Source organism: Lithobates pipiens, unplaced genomic scaffold (genome assembly GCF_037356315.1).
Source record: "Lithobates pipiens isolate NorthernLeopardFrog02 unplaced genomic scaffold, aLitPip1_a1.2 Scaffold_16, whole genome shotgun sequence".
Lineage (NCBI taxonomy): Eukaryota > Metazoa > Chordata > Amphibia > Anura > Ranidae > Lithobates > Lithobates pipiens.
In genome coordinates, this window is record NW_027507748.1 from 330,199,914 (window position 1) to 330,221,805 (window position 21,892).

General features: G+C 45.3%; 1 protein-coding gene across 2 annotated transcripts in view; it reads left to right on the forward strand.

Moving 5' to 3' along the window:
• Positions 1–19,410: 19,410 nt before the first annotated feature.
• Positions 19,411–21,892, forward strand: part of LOC143982772 (lethal(3)malignant brain tumor-like protein 4) — a gene marked incomplete in the record, with an annotated part of 82,144 nt that continues 79,662 nt past the window's right edge. Inside the window, 1 exon segment of one of the 2 annotated variants that reach the window (XM_077481770.1) lies at positions 19,411–19,549. 2 annotated transcript variants of the gene reach the window in all.

Here is a 21,892-nt window from a genome sequence, read left to right on the forward strand (position 1 = left end):
TGCTAGTGACTAACCTGGTTGACTTCTCGCTCGGGAGAGAACTGGGTAGAGGGGAGGTAGGAGACAGTCCGTATGCCAGCGGCGTGTGTCTGCCGCTGGCTGCGCTGGAGGCCGCATGCGCACTGCCCACTGACTCCGTGCGTGCCCACGTGTATGGCCGATGTCATGTGACCGGTTGCTAGACACGGAGCGGCCCTAGCCTAGCAACCAATCACTGACTTGGGCGGCAGAGGAGCGGCGGGCTACTCGGGCTGCTAATGGGAACGGCGTTCCCGTTGTGGAAATAGTACGGGAACGCCGTTCCCATGCGTTCCCGCAGGACTCGAGCCCTGTGTGCTATACAAAGCTTCAAGATGAACTGGATCCTTCCTTAAATTCCAGGAAGAGATCATCACAACCCTTCTGTTTCCAGACGGTGCTGTGGCCCAACTTCCCAATCCAAATGCAGTAATTCAGCTGCATGGGAGGCATTTTCCTTATGTGCTCCCTGGTACTCCTACCCAAGGAGCCCCCCAAAGAAAATGTTGTGTCTGTGGAAAGCATGGATATAGACGTGACATCCGCTACTATTTTCCCTCCTGTACTGGCCATCCTGGTCTTTGCATTGGTGAATGTTTTGAATGCTACCACAAACTAGTGGAGTTTTAGCATAGGGTACAGCACTGCACAGACTAGGACACACATTCACAGGGTCTCCAAAGATGCCATCGCAACCATTGCCACCCTCGATATGGAGAAGGCATTTGATACAGTGGAGTGGGCGTATCTGTGGGAGGTGCTTAGAAGGATGGGTTTCCCACTGCGGTTTATTGCCTGGATACGCACACTATACACCGGTCCCCTGGCATGCATTAAACTGAATGGCTCCCTGTCGCCTTTGTTCCCCCTGCAGAGGGGCACCAGGCAGGGATGCCCTCTCTCCCCGGCCTTGTTCTCCCTAGCCATGGAACCTATTGCTGAGGCTCTTCGGAGTTCGCCCGAGGTCCGTGGTCTTCGGGTGGGCTGGCTGGAGGAGAGAGTGGCTCTCTATGCGGATGATCTTCTGCTTTTTTTAAATGATCCCGGTGACTCTCTGCGGGGCGCACTCGGAATCATGGATGCCTTCTCTTCCTTCACCGGGTTGAAGGTGAATTGGCATAAGTCTCAGCTCTTTCCGGTGGACGAGGGGGCCAGGACCTCACCATCCTCCACCACGCTTCAATGGGTGGATAGGTTTACCTATTTGGGTATTGTTATTTCAAGAGAGAACAAGGACTTTGTACGGCTCAATCTTGAACCTGTTCTGATAGAGATCAAGTCCAAATTAAAGGCGTGGGGTAATCTCCCCCTCTCCCTTATTGGCCGCAAAAACCTTCTTAAAATGAAGGTCCTCCCCAAACTTACGTACATATTTAGGAACTCCCCACAATGGCTGACTAAAACCTTCTTTAACTCTCTGAAACAACTCTTCCTCCCCTTCATCTGGGGACCCAAATCCCCTAGATTTAAATACACCACGCTCACCAGGCCTGTGGGTAGTGGGGGGTTGGCTCTTCCTGACTGTCACAAATATTTTCTAGCCACTCAGCTTGTAACCGTCCACTGATGGTTGCGACCGGACCTGACCAACGCTGCAACGGTCCTGGAGGCAGCTATAGTGGGGTCTCTGGAGGTCTTAAGGGGGTTGGTATTCAGGGGGCTGAAAACACCTCACTTCCTCACCCCTTCTATGCGCACCACTATAAGGGCGTGGAAGGTGGGAGAGGCACTGAGGGCATCACTGCCGAACTCCTGGTCTCCTCACACCCCCCTGTGGCTTCCTAGCCTTCCGCAGTTTAGTACCATCCCGGACCCACAGGCCTGGGCCAAGTGTAAAATACTGACGCTCGAACATGTTGTTACCAACGGGGAACTCACTCCCTTCCATATACTGCGTGCTAAATTTAATGTACCTACATGGGCCCATTTCCGATATCTTCAAATCGCACATGCTTATCGATGTCAATTTTTGGGACAACCGGTTGTACTGGAATACTCTGAACTTGAATCCATCCTTCGGGTAAAAGACCTGGAGAAACCCATGTCTCAGATTTACGGGTCCTTACTGGTTGCTGCCATCCCCGAGCTGTCCTCCCTCCGCAGGAGATTGGTGGTGGACATACCGGAGCTGGATGACGATGACTGGAGGGAGGTTTGGGATTTTCCATTCTCCCCTTTGGTTTCAGCCAGGGACAAATTGGTCCAATACAAAATTGTACACAGAGCCCACTACACACCCCACAGACTGCACCAGATGTCGCAGACGCATTCCCCGGCGTGCTGGCGCTGCTCCTATCGACCAGGAGACTTCATTCACATTTTCTGGGCTTGTCCAGCGATTGTATGCTACTGGAAGGAGGTTCTCCTGGTGATAGTTAAGACTACTGAGATTAGTATTCCTTATGATCCTAAATATTGTCTGCTGGGGCTAGTGGAGCAAATGTCGATCCTCAGGGCTAGGAAAACACTCATATCCCTGTTATTGCACTATGCACGCAAGGCCATCACCATGACCTGGAAACAACCTTCTCCCCCCTCTATCAAATTCTGGAAAAACCCGGTGAACGCTAGCTTGCCCCTCTATAAGGCCACATACTCGAGCAGGGGTTGCCCACAGAAATTTGAGAAGGTGTGGAGATGCTGCTTGGATGATAACGCTACGGCAACGGATGTAGTGAATCACCCATAGTTCCTCGTTTTGGCTATAGTATGGTTATGGGCTGACCCAACTGCTCCTATGACACCTTATCCGGTCATTATAACACTTAGCACAAATTCTCCTACAATACCCTCTCCCCACATTGGGGTATAGATAGGTTATGTTTGTGTTGAATTGCCCTGTTGCGGTCGGTTGCTGCATCAGAGGCAGAATGTATGTTATGTGATGTGCCCTTTTGTGGCCTGTTGCCGCATTTGGAAGTTTGCCCCTGTGTGGGAAATGTTTGGCCCCTGCGTGGGCAATTCTGTATGCCAAAGAAAAACTCAATAAAAAAGATTTTACAAAACAAAAAAAAAAACATGCCATTGCATTTTGGGAGACCCGAACCTGGAACCGAACCGTTATAACCGTTAGTTACAAAAAACAAAATAGTTGTTGTTTTATTGTTCTTTCTCTCTAACTCTCTATTCTCTCTTTATTCTGATCTTTTTTACTGTATTCTACAATGCAATGCTTAAGTGCTCATGCACACGGACGTTTTAAAAAACTGGCTGCAAAGCTAGCTCCGACGCCTGGAAAAATCGTCGTTAAAAACGTGATTTTTACCGCGTTTTGCATTGGCGTTTTTGCGCGTTTTTTAGCGTTAGCGTTAAGTAGCGTTTTTTAAGAAACACATCTCTTGGCTATAGCACTCAGAAAACAAAGAAAATATGTTGTGCGTTTATGCGCGTTTGTGGGCGTTTTTGCGCGTTTTCCCACGATTCGCGTTTTTACAGCTCTAGCTCCACGCCAAGGAACGCACTGGTCCTGGGTTTTTTTTACAGCTTAAAAACGCCTATGCCATTTGCAGCTCAAAAACGCCTAGGTGGGCATGAAGCCATAGACTAACATGGACAGCCGTTTTTAAGCTGCAAAAAAAGCTCAAAAAAGTGGCTGTAAAAACGTCCGTGTGCATGAGGCCTTACTATGCTTTATCATGTTTGCTTTTCAGGTATGTAATTCTTTTATACTTTACTGTTTACTGTGTTTTATTGTTAACCATTTTTTTGTTTTCAGGTATGCCATTCAGCTGCGGCACAGGTTTATTTATCTTGACAGCAGCAGCGTTTGCTCCCACGATATGTAAAGCTGTGACTTCAGCGCTGTCGGAGGTGATTTCACCACCACAGTAAAAAAAAAAAAGAGCAAATATGCAGAAGCATGGGGGCAGGGGTGGAGGAGCGATTTGCTCCTAACAATAAGGGCGAATTGCCTCCATGCTTTTTAGACACAGATTGCGGTAGCCTCCGTGGTGGTATTCCTGAGTCTGGCTCGGGGTGTGATTTCAGTACCAAAAGCGGTAACCTCGAGCCAGACTTGGGATCACATCGCAGGATCCATGTAGAGGTTACTTACCTTGTCCCCTGGATCCTGCGACGTCTCCCGCTGTGATCTGCGAGCCGCTGTGTCTTACTCGAGCTGTGAGAGTGCTGTGCTCCGTTCCCTGAGAGCGTTGCGGCGCACGGGGACGGAGTTCAGCTTCAAATTCAAAAAGTAAAAAAAACAGTATAGATACAGTATACTGCAATCTTACAGATTACAGTACTGTATCAAATAATTACACACCCCCTTAGTCCCTAGTGGTTTGTCCAGTGTCCAGCATGCAGTTTTATATTATAAATAATATTCTTTCTGCCAGGAAACTGGAGATTGTCCATAGCAACCAAAAAATGTCAGTTTACATCAGAAGTGCTTTTAGACCAGCTAGGAAACACCTATAAAAAATAGAATCACTCACAGAATTGAGCGATAGTGATTTTTGGGGAAATGCATCATTCAGCTGCAGCACTGATTTATTTATCTTGACAGCAACAGCGTTTGCTCCCACTATATGTAAATCAGCAACTCCAGCGCAGTAGGAGGTGATTTCACCACCATAGTTGAAAAAAAAATGGTGCATGTATGCCCATCATTAGAAGTGGGTGGATGAAGGGTAGCACCGTGGTGTAGAGGTTAGCACTCTCACCTAGCAGTAAAAAGGGTCACTGGTTCGAATCCCAAGCACGACAGTACCTGCCTGGAATTTGCATGTTCTCACTGTGAATGTGTGGGTTTTCTCTGGGTACTCTGGTTTCCTCCCACACTCCAAAGACATGCTGGTACATCAATTGGCTTCTGTCCAAAATTGGCCCTAGTGTATGAATGTGGGTTGGGGACCTTGGATTGTGGGCTCCTTGAGGGTAGGGACCGATGTAAGTGTGTGATGTATGTTTAAATTGATGGTGTTATATGGGTACCATAAATAATAATATAATAGATGAGATGCAATGTACAGGGATAGGGATAATTGTAGACACATACACTCACTCAGGATGGACTGGTGTCTTTCCTCAACCTTACTAACTATGCATCTATGTAATGGTGGGCATACCCATCGATCAATCCTCTTTTTTTTTTGTTTAGCCCACAGGCTGCTTAAAAAAAAGAACATTACAATGTATGCCCAACAAGGACCAGCAACGGAATTTGAGTGGTTATACCAGAATGATGCCTGCAGGTTTAGGTATCATCCTGGTATCATTCTTATCAGCCAGCTGTCGGCTTTCATGTAAAAGCAATCCTAGTGGCCAATTAGCCTCTAGACTGCTTATAAGCAGTGGGAGGGAATGTCTCCCCCCCCCCTGTCTTCCATGGTTTTCTCGGGCTCTCCTGTCCCAACAGGGAACCCGACAATGCAGCTGGTGATTCCACCAGCTGACCATAGAGCTGATCAGAGACCAGAATAGCTCCAATCATCTCTATGGTCTAAGAAACCAGAAGCTACGAGCATTTCATGACTTTTGCCAGATATAAACAACAACATTGAGAAATTGGCAAAGCATTTTATCACACCGATCTTGGTATGGTCAGATGCGTTGAGGGCAGAGGAGAGATCTAGGGTCTAATAGACCCCATTTAAAAAAAAAAAAAAAAAAGAGTACCTGCCACTACCTATTTACATTCCCTGAGATAACAATAAAAAAAAATGAAAGGAACAGTTTAAAAATATAATAAAAAAGCTAAATAAATAACAAAATTAAAAAAAAGCACCCCTGTACCCTCCTGCTCAGCAAGCATCGGTCTGGTGTCATATGTAAAAAGCAATTGCACCATGCATGTGAGGTATCACCGTGAAGGTCAGATCGACTGCAGTCATTTTAGCAGTAGACCTCCTCTATAAATCTGAAATGGTGACCTATAAAAGGCTTTTAAAAATGTATGTAGTTTGTCAGCGCTGCACATTTGTCCGCAATTTTAAAGCATGTCATGTTTGGTATCCATGTACTCAGCATAAGATCATCTTTTTTATTTCATCAAACATTTGGGCAATATAGTGTGTTTTAGTGCATTAAAATAAAAAGTGTGTTTTTTTTTCAAAAAAATTGTGTTTGCTGATAGTCATGTTGAGTCCATGGAATATTTTATATTTTGCCACAAGTTTCCGGAAAATTACTCTTTGTTTTTTTGCACAAAGTTGTCACTAAACGATATATTGTTCAAACATGGCATGGTTATGTGTGGAATTACAACCCAAAACACATTTTGCTGCTTCTCCTGAGTACAGGGATACCTCATGTGTGAGACTTTTTGGGAGCCTAACCGCCATGTACAGGACCCCAAAAACCAAATTGTCGCCTTCAGGATTTCTAAGGGTGTAAATTTTTGATTTCACTCCTCTGTTTTGCGGTAGGCGAACAGCACTTACATTTCACCTGTCTCCCCTACGGTCTAACAACATATCTCGCGTCTTCTCCAAGGTTTTGTTGGCTGTTGTTGCTCTGCTCTGAGTCAAAAGGGGTTCGTCTTCATCACTACCTAGACAATCTACTTCTCCTAGTTTAAGACAAAGGCCAACTTTTAGAATACAGGAGTCTGGTCATCTCCACCCTTCAAGAGTTTGGGTGGCTCCTGAATCTGCAGAAGAGCCATCTGGAACCAGCACAGTCCCTCGTGTTTCCCGGTGCCCTTCAACACTGTGGAAGGCTGCCGGAGAATATTGTGGTAGTCCAAGACAGAGTTCAATCAACCCTTGCTTCGTCTCACCTCTCCTCTCACCTCACCTTTCCACTCTCCACAGTGTCTGAAGGTGATTAGCATTATGGCAGCTACCATTCCCATGGTGAAGTGGGCAGTGGGCATAATGGCACACACGGCCCTTCCAAAAAGGGTTTCTCCAACAATGGAATTCCTTCAGCAAAAGCCAGCGCATCCACCTTACTCCAGCCATGAGAGTGTCTCTCCTTTGGTGGCTCCAGGGGACAAATCTCCACAATTGCCATTCGATTGTTCCCATCTCTTGGGTCACGATAACCTCAGATGCCAGCAACCAGGGATGGGGCACTGGAAGTGGCTCAAGGCAGATGGAACTCCCCTTCTATGGGAATTGTGTCCAACATCCTGGAACTTTCAGGCACTTAATTTCATTCCGCTATCTAACAGAGAATTCTTCAGTGATGCTCAGGTTGGACAATACAACCGCAGTGGCCTACATAAGGAAGCAGAGTGGAACTCGCAGCTGGTCCCTGCTACAGGAGGTGGAACCAATCATGAATTGGGCTCAAAGGTACTTGTCCAACATCTCAGCGGTCTACATTCCTGGGATCCAGAATGTACAAGCGGACTTCCTTTCTCGTGTTCAAATGAACAACGAGTGGTCTCTCCACAAAGGTGTTCAATTGGCTCTTGACCCTGGAAGTGTCTCCAGAAGTTGACCTCTTTGCATCCCCATGCAACTGCAAGCTGACAAAGTACTCTTCGAGGTTTCCTCAAGCGTATGGGATAGATTTCCTTACGGACCAGTGGAGGTTCCACAAGGCCTACACCTTTCCTCCAGTCCCGGTGATACTCCAGTTCCTTTGAAGCCTCAGAACAGAGATGGTGGAAGTCATAGCAGTGATTCATTTCTGGTCCAACAGGCCTTGGTTTCCCCTTCTAACACCACCCAGTTATCAAGATCCAGTTCCCCTGCCTCTCAGGCCAGATCTTGTCTAAAGGCACAATACTGCACCCCTGTCCTTCTCACCTGCAACTTAGGGCTTGGTTCTTGAGAGGGGAAGGCTCGATGCTCTAGGTTGTCCAGAAGATGCCATTCTGACCCTTCTTAATGCCAGAAGGAAAAGCACCAACAGGGTCTACAAACAAATATGGTCCAGGTTCACAGATTGCATGGCTTCCAGGCCTAATACTTGTACCTCTTCGACAGTCCAGGACATCCTTAGTTTCCTACAAACAGGCCTTGACCTGTTCCTAGCAGTGAGCTCACTTCGGGTGCAAGTATAGGCCATCTAGGCATTCACGGGAGTTTCATAGGCAATTCATTCCCTTGTTCGCCAGTTTTTCAAGGGTGCTATCAGGCTTAGACCTCAAAGGAAGCCAAGGTTCCCCAAATGGGACCTCCCTCTTGTTCTGGATTTCCTTTCCAATCTCGGATCAGATCCCGACAAACCTCTCTCAGCGAAAGATCTCACACTCAAGACAGCCTTTCTAGTGGCTGTTACTTCAGCCAAAAGAGTGTCTGAAATCAGAAACTTGGGTCCGAAGAAGCCTTTTCTAACTTTTTTTTCAGACAGAGCAGGGTTTGGCCCAAAGTGACCACAACTTTCCTTGAAAAATCAAGAGATTGTGCTTCCCACCCTTAGGTCAATGGAAAATCAGGTTGTCCATCCTCTTGATATGGGAAACACGCTGAAACAATACCTGGAGGTCACAGCTCCATTTAGACAATCAGAGTTTCTTTTCATCCTTCTCCACAGGAAAAATAAAGCAATGCAGGCCTCAGTTATATCCATTGCTGCTTGGATCGTACAGACAATTCAAAGGGCTTACATGGCAAAGGGCTTGGATCCTCCTGAGGCAGTAACAGCTCATTCAGCTTGGAGTATCTCAACCTCTTGGGCAGCTTCCCGACATGTCGCTCCCGAAATAATCTGCAGAGCGGCTTCCTGGTCCTCTATTAGCACATTTGTGTCTCACTACAGTGTTGAACCAGCTGCCTTATCATCCGTTAATTTTGACAGATTATAATAATGACAGTGTTAAATACATTTTGTTTTCTTTGCTCAACATTTTGCTCACCCGAGTGTGTATGGTGAGATATTTCCCACACGTTGCTGCCATGGAGTCTTTTAGGAAAATTGAAAATTTCCTATCAAATACTTACCGTAATTTTCCTTTCCTGATCGAATCCATGGCAGCAGGAGTTTCCTCCCAAATGTCTGGAGTAGGCTAGTTATGGAACATGGTTAGTAGGGATGAGCTTTATGTTCGGGTCGAACATGAGTTTGATTCGAACTGTTTGAGTGTTTGTCGAAATACGAACATTATGGGACGTTTGCGCCAAATTCCTGCGGCCCGACACTCCCCATAATGCACTGCGACATCGCAGTGCATTGCTGCCTGATGATTGGCCAAGCATGCACTATGACCCGCATGCTTTGGCCAATCACAGCGCCATCAGTAAAGAGAGCCTTAATTGGCCAAAGGCAGGGTGCCTTTGGCCAATTATGGTTTAGGGGGTTAAGTCCACGCCCCACACTATATAAGGCCGTCTGCACATTGGCCCTGTGTAGTGTGTTTCTGGCGTTGACCGAGACAAAGTGTCATTTCATTTAGATTGAGCAGGCAAGCGATATGTAATATATATATATATATATATATATATATATATATATATATATATATATTGGGCAGCTTATATATATATATATATATATCTCCACTGTATCCAGTTTAGTTGGATCTGACTGCAGTCCATTCCTTGTGTACTCTTTCCAATATACTTCAGGCGGGCATGTGATTCAGTTAGCTGCAGTGTATTTTGTGTAATATATATATATATATATATACATATATACATACACACACACACACAGTCAGTCTTCTGTATATATATATCCGCTGTATCCAGTTTATCTCACTGCAGTCCCTTCCTGGTGTACTTCAGGAAGGCAGGCGATTCTGCTAGCTGCAGTGCATTTAATTATATATACACACACACACACACACACACACACACACACACACACACACACACACACACACACACACACACACACACACACTGTAGCCAGTGTAGTTAGATCTGATTGCAGGCTGTTTCTGGTGTACTTTTTCAAATATACTGTCAGGCAGGCAGGTGATTCAGTGATCTGCAGTGCATATTATATATATATATATATATATATATATATATATATATATATATATATATATATATATATATACACACACACACACACACACACACACACACACACACACACACACACACACACACAGTCTCCTACATATATATATGCTAATAAAATTTTACAGCATGTCTGGAAGGCCACCAAGGAGAGGCAGACGCTCACAGGCCACTAAAAGAGGGCAAGCCGGCTCTGTGTCTACAGCCAAAAGTGCTGGTCGTGGACACGGTGCATCCTCAGCACATGGCCGTGAGGCACGCTTGTCCTTTTTTTCGGCAGCTGGCTGTTTTGATCCACAACATGCAGAGGAGTTGATAGAGTGGATAACTAAGCCGTCCTCATCCTCTGTCACCCACGCTCAGAGTAGTTTGCCTACTAATGCAGCTACCAAAGAGGCCTTGTCAGGAAAGGTTCCCTCCGCTGGTAATATCAATCATTTGGCATGCAGTACTGCGATCCACCAGCAGGTGTCTCCTGCTGGAATTATGTAATCTTTGGTCCGCAGTACTGGTGTCCACCAGCGGAGGGATCCTGGCAGTGTGGAGCAGGTTTTGCCTTCTACAGTCAGGCGTCACATGACTGACAGCAGCCATTAGAAATACCCGGCAGGTGCACACACACACCTCGCCTTGGCATTGTTCCTTGTGCCCTGACCTGCTGCTGGCGATCCTGATTCTGAACCTATTCCTGTGCCCTGAACCTGTGACCCGTGGTTCTGATCCTGTTTCCCTGTCCTGGTCCCTACCCTGTCCCACCTGTTACCATTATCCCTGTCCTGCAGTCTGATCCGTCCATCCTCTCCCTGTCCTGTGTTCCTTACCCCATTTGCTGATCTCCCCGTGTATGACCTTGGCCCGGCTTGTGACTCTGATTCTGGACTGCCCTTGTTTATTTGCTGATCCTCTGTGTATGACCCTGGCCTGCCTATCGTTTACGGTCCTTGCATTTCCCATTTTATTGTACATATCTGTCTGTTGTTGTTTGGGGGTCTTGTTGGTTGGTTTATTGCACTGTGTGGTTGTATTTATATTATTCACTTTCTTTAATAAATCATATTTCACTTATACACGTTTGGGTTTCCTCTGTTGCAGTCCACACAGTTCTGGTCTTATCTGATACATGACAGGCCTATTCTATTGGCTAAATGTCATCAGTCACTCCTTCCCTAGCCCCACCATCATGCACGGAGGTGTCCCCCGAACTGTTTGACCACAGTGTCGAGTACATGCTGCAGGAGGATGCGCAACATTTTGTAGGCTCTGATGATGGTACCCAGGTTGAGGAAGGCAGTGACGTAAGTCCAGAGAGAGAGGGTGCCCAAGAAGGACAAGAAACTGACAGTCATGTTCTCCCAGCTTCAACATACTGCCAGGTTGCTCCAGTAATAAGGAGGGAGGGGATGATGAGGTCACTGACTCTACATGGGTGCCTGATAGAAGAGAGGAGGAGGAGGCACATCTCCAATGAGGCATGATGCCCTCCAGGTGCCAGCTTAAGGGCAGCCATCTGACTGCATCACACCGCGGAACTCTGCATGTGCAGGGTGCTGCTGACTCCCGGTGTATTTTGAAAAGTTCTTTGGTGTGGGCCTTTTTTGTTACGTGTGCAGCAGATTGCACCGTTGCTGTTTGCAACATATGTCTGAAGCGTATCAAGAGTGGCCAAAACAGCAGCCGCCTGGGCACCACATGCTTGAACAGACATATGTCGACCTCCCATGCAGTCCATTGGCAACAGTACTCCAAAGAACAAGGCGGATCTCTCCTTGCTCCTCATCAACTGGGATCTCCAACCCCACTATACCTTCAGTTCTCTCAGAAACCTGCACTGACAGGAATGAAGGTGTAGAATTAGGTGTGCCAAGTACTTTCGGGCAATCTGCTATCGCTACACCAACATCCGATTCTAGCAGGCAAATTTCACTACCCCAGTTGCTAAACCATCGAAAGAAATTCGGTCCCAGCCATCCACATGCTCAGCGGCTGAATGCTAGTTTGGCTAAATTGTTGGCACTCCAACTGCTGCCTTTTCAGCTGGTAGACTCTGCCCCCTTTCGTGAATTTGTGGAATGTGTGGTACATCAGTGGCAGGTTCCAAAATGCCATTTCTTTTCACGGAATTTGCCTTCCTAGGAATTTGACATTCCGACCACAAAATCCGTCTGATTTTTTTCCGATGGATTTTAGCTGCAACTTGTCTTGCATACACACGGTCAGACAAAGTTTTTGGAAAATCCGATAGTTCGTAACGAGGTGACGTAAACATCGTACGAGGGGACTACGTAGAGGCCAGTAGCCAATAGCTTTCGTCTCCAAATTTTTTCTGAGCATGCATGCCACTTTTTGCGTCGGAATTCTCTACACACGATCAAAAGTCCGATTGGATTTTGTTGTTGGGAAATTTTAGATCCTCCTCTCTAACTTTTTCCGTTGGAAATTCCGACGGAAAAAGTCCGATACAGCCCACACATGATCGGATTTTCCGACAACATAATCCGATCTGACTTTTTCCATCAGGGGCATAAGAGTTGATATGGGAATATATAGGGCCTGGGGGCCCCACGCCTTTTCTTTTTTTAATTTGGGTGCGGGGTTCCCCTTAATATGCATACAAGACCCAAAGGGCCTAATAATGGGCTGGGGGGTTACCCATGCCCTTTTTTTCAATAATTTTCATCCATATTGCTGGGACCCGACATTACATTACAGCTGCAAGCAGTTTTAAATTACTTTTATTCCTTTAGAAATGTCATTTTGTGCAGGGACTGTTCTAAACATGGGAAATGCGTGCCAGTTTACAGGCATACTATTGACCCCCCCCAGGTATGATATTTAAAGTAATATTTCACTTTTATTTTTTCACTTAAAGCATCATTAAAATCACTGCTCCCGAAAAAAAGGCAGTTTTCAAAACTTTTATTTGCATTGATGGATATCCCCTGGGGCAGGACCTGGGTCCCCAAACCCTCTTTAGGACAATATCTTGCATATTAGCCTTTAAAATTCGCACTTTTGATTTCTCATGTTCGAGTCCCATAGACTTTAACAGTGTTTGAATGTTCACGTGATCTTTCGGTCCGTTCGCATGTTCTGGATGCGAACCGAACCGGGGAGTATTCTGTTGGACTTGATGAACTTGTGTCTTTTTTCGACCTCGCCTACTATGTAACTATGTAATCCACTTGCAGTGTCCGCGGAGGTTGGGCTGGTGAGACTACCTTAAGCAGGGGTTCCCCACAGCGTCAACAGATGATCCAAGGCCTCAGATGTGTAGCCAAGCCAGAACACCTCTCGCAGATCAGTCCCAAAGCCTCATAGCCTCCAGCCATGTACAGGGCAAGACTACCCTTAGGTGTATACTGCACTCCAGTGTCAGTCAGCATGCCCTTGGACTTGCTCAGACCAAGGCCAACACCCAGACCATACATACTCAGATCCAACATAGTACTTCCAAATTGTGCCATCTTCTCCATCCTACAACCAGGCATACGTGGCAGCACTTCCTTATCCTCCTCTGCTGAGTGGTGGCTCCTCCCCCTGCCTAAGGATTGGTACAGATACTTTCTGGGAACTGCGGCGCACCAAAACTTTAATGGAGTCTGTTTTAACCCTTGCAGCACTGGCGTAAAATGTCAAAAGACCAGACTGATACTCTCCCATGAGCGATGAGACATGCTGGTTCTTCCCCACATTGTTGGAATGCACAATAACACAGTCTATATGAAGTAAAGAAGTTACTTGCCAGTTTCCCATGGAGCCAGACGAAATCCCAATGTAGCTGTAGCCGGTTGCTATGGGCGACTGCTGTAGGAATAAAGACTTTTCCCCACACTGAGCGCCAAATGTAGCAAAGTCCTGGAACCCTTGAGGCCTAATGGTGACCTCCAGAGTTAGGGACAGCTGACATCCTTCTGTGTAGAGTGGGTTACAAGGCATGGTGGGTGTACTGCAAGATAAAATGGTGGGCGCCAGACACTTTTTGAATGCAAAGAGATTTATTGTCTCTTGAACAGAACTGTGGGAGAGAGGGTTAGGGCCAGGACACCCTTAAGTAGATGCAATGATAATTAGCAAGCTCCGAGACTTCTATAGGAAGACAGCTACACAGGTAAAGGCCTCCAGCTGGACACCACTTCTGTATAGGTAGGACTGCTGTCACCTATGACAACAATCCTGTAGCAGTTACTTACGGTAGGTGTATTCAACTATTGGCAACACAAACAGTCCTCCACTTACTCCACAGCCACTCACTGTGGATCTTCACTAAATTAACTCTCAGTCTTTCACAAGACTTAGGATCCAATGGCCACTGGATCCCCTGAGTTCTTCCATTTTTAGCACTCAGTATCTTCCTCAAGCATCACCCCCACTTCCCTGCTGGGTCCCTGGCTTGGCACTCACAGATACTCTTCAAGCGTCACCCCTGCTGACCCGCTAGGTCCCTGACTTGGCAACCACTGATGCTCCGCAAGCATCACCTCTGCTGTCCCGCTGGGTCCCTGGCTTGGCACTCCCTGAAGTTTTCCGACTTCTTCACCATCCCCGGCTGGTGAGAAGACTGCTCTGGTACTGGCTTCAGCCTACTCACAGTGGCCTCCAGTAACAAGGTGGCTGGTCCCTTAGTGGCAACTGCTTCCCCCTCTACCCCTGACCACAGCTGGTTCCCTGTCCGAATGAACTGCTACTTCTGGTTGGACTACAATCCAAAAGTCCCAACCCTACGCTGCTCTCCCGCTCCTGGAAAGGCCCTCAGGCAGCCTAGCAGCCACATGTTCTCAGGATAGGCCTCAGACTTCCAGCCTAGCAGCCTGAGGCAGCATAACACACATTCACCCAGACAGCTGTCCAGGTGGCACAGAACCCCGATCACCTGACTCCACCCAGATAAATAAGCTCTCCCAGCAGGCCAAGGGACAAAGAAAATCCCTGCCAATTGGCTGAGACACCCCATCCATTCATGTCTGAGCTTGCAAAGCCACTGTCTTATCTAATGTCACTAGCATAGTGCCACCTAGTGACAGAAGAGAAAGGGTGCAACAAGTCCAAATTTAGAGAGTAATCAATTGATCTCCTAACAATTGACCAAGGCAAATATCACCTGGCAACTAAATTTGATAGCAACCCTGCCTAAACATAAGAGTGCTACACTAAGTAAAACCATCATACAGCAACCATATTTAGAGTGTAACATGGTGCCAAGAGAGCCCCCCCCCCCATCTCCAAAACGGCGCCTCGCTGACAGTGTGCAGGGGTTTCCTCCCCTGCAGCAGTTGTCAGATTTGAATTTGGTGTGGCTGTGTGGGACTCCACCTGTACAGCCACATCATTCACAGAAATCAGCCTTATTGAGAGATGTGTATATTTTGAAATATTTAACCATGTCTATGTGTGTGAGTGTGTTTTTGGGGTCTGTTTTTTTTTGGTGTATTTCAGTGTTGAAGATTACCCAAGTCACTATAGTGAAAACGAAGTAATAAATATTGCAGCAATAATCAAGCACTAAAAAGCATGATTTTTTCAAGACACAGGACAGTTTTGTGCTGAAAGTCATCATAAACGTTGTTAAAAAAAATATAGATTTATATTAACAAACATGTTACACTTACCTGCTCTGTGCAATGCTTTTGCACAGAGCAGGTAGAGAGAGAGAAAGAAAAAAAAAAAGGAAGAAGAGGGAATAAAGAAGATGAGTGAGGAGGAAAGCAAATTGCTACTTGGGGAATTATATGTGGTCCATGAAAAAGGAAAGAAATAAAGAAAGGAGAAAGGGAAATGAAAAAAGTTGTTACTTTGAGAACTGGATGTGGGGAAGAAAGGGAATAAAGAAGATAGGAGAGAAGGAAAGAAAATTGTTACTTGGAGAACTATAAAAAGAAAGAAAGTAATAGAAAGAAAGAAAAAGAGAATAAAGAAGATGAGAGAGGAGGAACTATATGTGGTCCAGGAAAAAGAAAAAGAAAGAGAAAGAGAATAAGGAAAATAAGAGAGAAGCAAAGAAAGTTGTTTATAGAATTGTATGCGGGAAAGAAAGGAAAGAAGGAAGAGAAGAAAGAAAGGAAAAAGGGAATAAAGAAGATGAAAGAGAAGGAAAGAAAATTGTTATGTGGAGAACTATATGTGGTCCAGGAACAAAAAGAAAAATAAAGAAAGAGGGAATAAAGAAGATGAGGGAGTAGGAAAGAAAATTGTTACATGGAGAACTATATGCGGTCCAGGAAAAAAAAAAAGAAAGCGAAAGAAAGAAAAAGAAAGAAAGAAACAGGGAATAAAGAAAATGAGAGAGGAGGAAAGCAAATTGTTCCTTGGAGAACTATGTGCGGTGCAGGAAAAAAGAGAGAAAGAGAATAAAGAAGATAAGAGAGAACCCAAGGAAGTTGTTGGAGAATTGTATGTGGGAAAGAAAGGAATGAAGGAAGAGAACAAAGAAAGGAAAGGGCAATAAAGAAGATGAGAGAGAGAAAGAAAACAAAAGAGAGAATAATCCCCTTCCTGCCGAGCATACGCAGATGTGTACTCGGCTTCCGGGGGTTATACCGGAATGATGCATGCACCTGCAGGCATCATCCCGGTACCGTTTTGCAGAGCGGGCTATCAGATATCCAGCCATAACAACTGATGCGGCTAAAAGTCGCTCGGCTGTTATGCCGGAGGAGCGGGAGGGAACTCCCCCCTCCCGCCGCCTCCCACCGCTCTTTTACTGGTGCTCCCGTTCAATCGGGAGCACCGATCTCACATCCGCCACTTCCAGCGGCTAGGGAGGGACTGGAGTGAAGCTGTAAGCGGCTTCATTCCAGTCTCCTATTAGTAAACAGGGAAGCGACGTCATGACGTCACTTCCCGTTTACTCGGCTGCCAATGGCGCCGGTTTAAAAAAATATACAGTATTCAGAATCGCCGTTTTCAGCGATCTGAATAGTTTGAAGTGTAAAGGAGGGATCGGGGGTCTTTTAGACCCCCGATCCCTCCATAAAGAGTACCTGTCACCACCTATTACTGTCACAAGGGATGTTTACATTCCTTGTGACAGCAATAAAAGTGATAAAAAAATCCTTTTATTTATTTATTTATTTATTTTTTTAATTTAAAAAAAATAAAAAGCTTTTTTAAAAGCGCCCGCCGTCCCCGCAAGCTCGTGAAGGAAAGAAAACGCATACGGAAGTCGCGCCCACATATGTAAACGGTGTTCAAATCACACATGTGAGGTATCGCCGCGATTGTCAGAGCGAGAGCAATATTTCTAGCACTAGACCTCCTCTGTAACTCTAACCTGGTAACGTAAAAAAAAAATGAAAGCGTCGCCTATTGAGATTTTTAGGTACCGTAGTTTGTCATCATTCCACGAGTGCGTATAAATTATATTGGTATCTATTTACTCGGCGTAACATTATCTTTCACATTATGCAAAAAAATTGGGCTAATTTTACTGTTTCGTTTTTTTTAATTCATGAAAGTGTCCCTTTTCCCAAAAAGTTGCGTTTAAAACACTGCTGCGCAAATACCATGTGATATAAAATATTGCAACAATCGCCATTTTATTCTCTAAAGTCTCTGCTAAAAATATATATATATATATATATAATGTTTGGGGGTTCCAAGTAATTTTCTAGCAAAAAATATGGATTTTAACTTGTAAACACCAAATGTCAAAAATAGGCTTAGTCATGAAAGGGATAAAGAAGATGAAAGAGAAGGAAAGAAAACTATAAACTATAAAAAGAAATAAAGAGAAGAAAGGAGAAAGGGAATAAAGAACATAAGTGAGAACCCAAGAAAGTTGTTGGGGAATTGTATGTGGGAAAGAAAGGAAGGAAGAGAAGAAAGAGAACAAAAAAAAGGAAAAAAGCAATAAAGACGATGAGAGAGAAGGAAAGAAAGTTACTTGGAGAAATATATGCAGCCCAGGAAAAGATAGAAAGAATACATGGAATAAAGAAGATAAGAGGAGGAAAGGTATTGTTACTTGGAGAACTATAAAGCCCCATACACACAATCGGAAATTTGGCCAGCAAAAGTCGGATGTGAGCTTTTGGTCGGAAATTCCAGCTGTGTGTATGCTCCATCGGACTTTTGCTGGCGGAATTTCCGCCAGCAAAAGATTGAGAGCAGGTTCTCTATTTTTCCAACGGAAAAAGTTCAGATTGGAAATTCCGATTGTCTGTAGCAATTCCGATGTGCAAAATTCCGACGCATGTTTTGGAAGCATTGAACTTAATTTTCTTGGCTCGTCGTAGTGTTGTACGTCACCGCATTCTTGGCGGTCGAAAGTTCAGAGAACTTTTGTGTGACCGTGTGTATGCCAGCCAAGCTTGAGCGGAATTCCGTCGGAAAAAAACCATCCAAGAGTTTTCCGATGGAAATTCTGCTCGTGTGTACGGAGCATAAAAGAAAAAAAGGAGGAAGGGAATAAAGAAGATAAGAGAGAAGGAAAGGAAGTTGTTGGAGAATTGTATGTGGGAAAGAAAGAAGGGAATGAAAAGAAGAAAGAAAGTTGTTGGAGAATTGTATGTGGGAAAGAAAGAAGGGAAGGAAGAGAATAAAGAAAGAAAGGAAAAGGGGAATAAAGAAGATAAGAGAGAAGGAAAGGAAGTTGTTGGAGAATTGTATGTGGGAAAGAAAGAAGGGAAGGAAGAGAAGAAAGGAAAAAGGGAATAAAGAATATAAGAGAGAAGGAAAGGAAGTTGTTGGAGAATTGTATGTGGGAAAGAAAGAAGGGAAGGAAGAGAAGAAAGGAAAAAGGGAATAAAGAATATAAGAGAGAAGGAAAGGAAGTTGTTGTAGAATTGTATGTGGGAAAGAAAGAAGGGAAGGAAGAGAAGAAAGGAAAAGGGAATAAAGAATATAAGAGAGAAGGAAATGAAGTTGTTGGAGAATTGTATGTGGGAAAGAAAGAAGGGAAGGAAGAGAAGAAAGAAAGGAAAAAGGGGAATAAAGAAGATAAGAGAGAAGTATGAAAGTTGTTGGAGAATTGTATGTGGGAAAGAAAGAAGGGAAGGAAGAGAAGAAATTAAGGAAAAAGGGAATAAAGAAGATAAGAGAGAAGGAAATGAAAGGAGATGAGAGGAAGAAGAGGGAAAAAAGAAGATAGGAGTGAGAAGGAAAGAAAGTTGCTGGAGAATTGTATGTGGGAAAGAAAATAAAGGAGAAAATGGAATAAAGAAGATGAGAGAAAGAGAGTTGTGTCTGGCAGAAGTAATGGTGGCATGAATTGTCGGCCATAGTGATTAGTCATTATGGGGGAAGTAGATTGCCTGTATCTTGGAATAGTGTGCTGATAAAGCAGCCTGCACATACTGATAGGCATAGATCTAGCTTGGATAGATCACTCGGTCATCTGTTTTCATGAAATCCTTTTATTTTTGAAGATTTTGAATACACGTATAGTTGCAATGCATTTTACAAATCGGTCCTGCTCCAAGGTATAAAGGGCACCTCCGATGTTGTTGTATATTTTATGAGCTGGGCACGATGCACACAGGCGCTATCTGATAGCACCGAGCCCCGGCACGTCACCGGAAGCTGATAGGTCGCACAGAGTCCCAGCTGATTTAGAAGAAGACGGCTTGGGAGCGGTTGTCGTGGTAACAGGAGCAGAGGAGGCGGGGTAAAGCATAGCGCCGCCCTTTGACGCCATCTTATGCTGGAAGAGGCGGCTCTGGGACGGCAGAGTGGTGAGAAGTGATGCCGTGTAAAGTGAAGGGGAGTTTGTTATGTGGTGGGGAAGTGCAGTAGGCTTATAGTACACACACCTGGGGCGGACTATGACTGTAGTCACGGCCGGGGACAGGGTTTAGGGCAAAGTCGGGCTCAGCCAACTCTCTGGAAGCTTGGCTATAGAAATCCAAAACTGACTTGTAGGCGAGGAGCGGGAATGTGCCGGTGCAGCTGACAGGCTGTGCAGAGAAGGAGGACCGTATACTTGGGATATATGAGCGCTGGAAGTGTGTGTGTGTGTTCCCATTACTGAGGAATAACTCCACTACTGCTCCATCTTCTCACCTGTAGGGACACGCGCCCTCTAGCGAGCACAAGGGGAACTGCAACAACTGTTTACCAGATGTCATTTACTTTATTATTATTCAAACTTTAAAATGCACAGGTTTGTTACTAAACATTTAAATACTTGTTACACACTGCTGTTTAAAAATGAACTGCAGGCAGTTATTAAAATAAAATGCATGCAGTATGATATTTATTAGAAATATTTTAATTGCAAATAGTGTATGTGTCTGAATTGGACTTGATTTCTGTGTCCTGTAAACTCCCTGAACAGAAGTCCTTACTGAGAACCCAGTACATGGGGCCAATAGGTTGCATTAACACTGACCTTTCAGACTGGAGGAGAAAGCACTGCTTGGTCCATTACCGGTCCTTCGCTGACCAATCACAGGCTGCAGGCAGGGATCTGACTTTAGCTGCGTTGCTAACGGCAGTAGAAAAAATTTGGGGGACCAGGCTGGCTGGAGTGTGTGGAAGAAGGGTTTAGATCGCAGGACTAGCTGAACAGAAATAGAATTCCTTTAGTAGATCAGATGAGGCAGCTGCCATTTCCACTAGGGAGGGGTGATTTACTAAACCTGGAGAGTGCAAAATCAGGTGCAGCTGTGCATGGGAGCCAATCCGCTTCTATCTTCAGCTTGTTTACTTAGGCCTCTTTCAGACGAACGATCCGTTCAGGTCTGCCCGTCAGTTTTTTAGGCAGACCTGAACGGATGCTCCATAGACCTCTATGGAGCATCGGATGTCAACGGTGACATGTCCACTGACATCCGACCCGCTCCGATCTGAAAAAGTGTGATAGAGGAAAAACCTACTTTTTCCATCCGTCATCGGATCAAGTGACGGTGGACTCTGCCGTCCGTCGTAATCCGATTTCCCCCCCCCCCATAGGGGAGAGCGGCGCTCTGACAGGTCCATCCCTGTGCAGTGTAGTGGAGCGATCCCTGCTGAGCAAGCGGATGTCCACGGGGCAGATCACCACTGATCCATCCCGTATGCAAGAGCCCTTAAACCATACCTTTGACCATACAACCTGAAAACTGATTGGTTTTAGGCTGCACCTAATTTTGCACTCTCAAGCTTTAGTAAATCACCCCCTAGGTATTACACATTATACATTTAGCTGTTTGCCCTGAGTTGAGCTTAAAGCTGGCCATACACCATGCAATTTTCTTTAGATTTACCTTCAACTATGTAATGGAAGGGCCTGCCTGATTGCATACAAATTGAAAGTGTTTAGGGTTGACCTCCTATTGTATGGCTTTGGTAAACCTAAAGGAAAATTGTATAATGTATGGCCAGCCTTAGCTTCACATTTCTGGCAGGGGTTAGGAGTGAAGCTGTAAGGCCTCATGCACACAGGGTGTTTGCTTTGTTCTTCTGATTGTCAGAACTCCTGGCAGGAAAGGCTGCTTAAAAACACGTCTAAGGCCGGGTTCACACTATACTACATAACAGTAGTACGACTTTGATCCTACTTTGCTCTGTGACCTCAGTCCTACATCCATCTTTCATGAACAGGATACTACTTTTATCCGACTTTTCAGATAGTACGACTTGTCTTTTGACCAATCAAAACTAACACACCATGGGAGGGACTACAGCAGGGGGCAGGAAATAACACAATGTAGGATGGTTATGACAAGGATCCGACTTTGATCCTACTTCAAAGTTGGACCAAAGTAGTGCAGGGAGCATTTTCAAAGTCGGACCGACTTGTGTCGGACCAGTTAAGATGGCTTCCATAGGGAAACATTGATTTTCATGCGACATGCCTCAGCCTGGGTTCACGCTGAGCTGCGGGAATGAAGCCGTATGATTTCACTCCTGCATGTCAGTCCGGATTTCGGCCTCAATTTCAGAGACATCTGTGCAGGTTTCTGCACAGATGTCAATGTAAATCACAGCCTGAAATTGCAAAAAGTAGTACAGAAACTACTGTGTGAAATCAGTGCGGCGCCGCAAATGCAGCGTCACACCGATTAGGATGGTGCCATTGCTGGCAATTGCCACCG